Source organism: Lissotriton vulgaris (genome assembly GCF_964263255.1).
Source record: "Lissotriton vulgaris chromosome 9 unlocalized genomic scaffold, aLisVul1.2 SUPER_9_unloc_2, whole genome shotgun sequence".
NCBI classification, from domain to species: domain Eukaryota; kingdom Metazoa; phylum Chordata; class Amphibia; order Caudata; family Salamandridae; genus Lissotriton; species Lissotriton vulgaris.
In genome coordinates, this window is record NW_028240617.1 from 1 (window position 1) to 2,734 (window position 2,734).

Consider the following 2,734-nt stretch of genomic DNA (forward strand, 5'->3'; position numbering starts at 1 on the left):
CCTTCCCTGTCCGAGCAGGGGATTATTCCCAGGGGCCAGATGTTGGCCCAGGCCCTGTGTATTGAAGCTCTCGCCTTTAACAAGCCAAGCACAGCAATATGAATCTGGAACCCTGTCTCTGGTGAGTAATTGTCTTTTTATTTTCATTGTCTGCCCAAAGGCTGCTCTTACACGATTCTTGTTTAGTACGGTCTGGTTTTTTTCTGTTTTCGAAAGGCTTAATCGTGGTCTTGTGAAGTTTGTTTATAACGGAAGAAAGTGTAGTAGTGAGTGCACAGCAGACAGAAACCAAGCTCCCGCCTTTCACCGACAGGACTTTGTACTCTGCTTAAATATTTTCTTTACTTTTCAGACTTAAATATTGTGGCTGTGTTGTCATTGTACAGGGGATCTATAGATTTGACATAATGTAGAGTCACGCTGCTTGCCATCTGCCACCATGCGCCTGATGTAGGATAGGTAGTCAAGACCAAATATTGAAAGAAGTTAAACCATGCATAGCGGTTGGAATAGTTAATTTCATTTTTTTAATTTTTATTTAAGGCAACCATTAAGTCTTAATTCGCGTCATTCACATCAAGGTGCAACACTTCATGTAGTTTTATGGGCTCAAATGTGACTATGTGAGCATTCCTTTATTAGAAAAGAAACTGCGTCCTATAATAAACATCTAGGGCCAGATGTAGGTGAAATAGATTTACCGATTTTTAATTACCGAATTTTACCGATTCGGCAATTAAAAATCGGTAAATCTATGGGGTGTATATGTAGGTATTCCAGATGGGCTGGAATACCGAATCGGATGATTTCGGTATTTTCGAATCGGTAATGCCATTCATTCCTAAGGGCTTTGAAGCCCATAGGAATGAATGGGCATTACCGATTCGGTATTTACCGAATCGGTAAATACAGATTTTCACAAGGGTGCAGGGGGTGTCACTTTGACACCCTCTGGCACCCCCAAAACAGGCTCGGGTGCCATGTGGGCAGGCATACATGCCCTAAGGGCAGGTCTGCCTGTCACATGGCATAGGTGTGCATGCACACATGTGCATGCACACCGGAATGGGTATTTTACCATCAAATTGGATTTGATGGTAAAATACCAATTCGGTAAGGCCTCTGGGACTCTGAAGAGTCCCACCTACATCTGGGTGGCTCAGATTTGGTAAATTTACCTAATTTTTATTTTACCGAATCGGTAAAATTACAGAATCGGTAATCTTACCGATTCGGTAAAATAATGCCTCCTACATACCTATCACCTATTTACCGATCGGTAACGGACGAAAATACCGATTTTCGGCCGTTACCGACCGACCTACATCTGGCCCCTAATCCTTTTGTTCTTTTGAGTGCACATTTTTCTAATGTAAATCTGGACGTGATGCAAATTGAATAACGGTAAGCATTTATTGAATGGCACTTGAACTTTGTTTTAAGGTGACTTGACAAATGTAACTCACCAAAGGTTCTAACGTTCAACTGCTATCCCAGCTGTAGGTGTATGTAATGGAAGAGTGCTGGTTTATGTGCCGAATAACATTTCAGGGAATATGTGGTACTAACCAGTCCAGAGGATAAAACAAATCATTTGAGACAATGCATCAGTTAACAGAGAACTCAGTGGATTGCATTCTTGGTTTACAAGTGGAGTTATCTTGGCACATCATGCGCTGAGCATGGAAAAGCCTTGGGTTTATGCATCTGAGTACCCTGTAGGGCGCTACCGTAGAAGATGACTGTGGATGTGTGCATTTTAGGCACGTTCCTCGAGAGAGTGATCAGTTGTCTACTGTTCATTTTTACTGTACTTTCCTCTTCGATTAACGGAATTCCTTGGCTGTGCATCCATCGTTAATCATTTTAAAGGGAAGGAGGGCATGAATGGACTTTCAGTTGGCCTCATGGGTACATTTCATACCTGACCGAGAACGCGTAAAAGCATATTGTGTTTTAGGCACTTATATGATGGTTAAATAGAGCAATGAAAAGCAAATTAAGCCACTGCTCCTATCACAAATCATGTAAAGCATTTGGCCATTAGATACTGGAGTTTGGGCTTTAACCCTATTGCTAGTAATTTTTATACCCTCAGTAACCCACTGATTACACATCTTCATTTAAATTCTGACAAAATGACAATCCCTTCCAGAGGTGAATTATTATTAGTGGGTGTCTTTTACAAGTACTAACAGCAAAACATGACCATTGATCCCCAGCGTTTTCGTGCACCGCTCTTGGTGGCCCAGTTTCAGATGTTCTGCTTGACAGATGGACAACATGGCTGAAAACTTATGCTCTGTGAGAGATATTAATTAATATGACCATCCCATAAGTGCTTCCCTCTAGGCACCATTAATTGTGTTGCCTGTACTGTCAGAAGACCAGGGAGCATAATTGGCTTAGAGGGAGACAATGCTTTTGTCTGTGCATGGAATGAACTCCTTAACATAGTCATGAACTATACCAAAAAGGACACATGATGGGAGCACATGACTGTCATGGGGACGTCACAGTATACTTAATTGTCTGTGACTAATAGGTCAAGCAGACTTTGTGACTATTATGGAAACTGCTGAAAGATGAATGTGTTAACTTGCTTCCTTTCTCTTAATGAGATTCCATGCCTTCTCTTGTAAAACAGGAAAACGTGTAGGAATTATTGTTTCGTTAATGAAAAAATTAGGCTTATCAAGTTTTCTTTTTTCCTACTCATGTTAAGTCTTCCTTG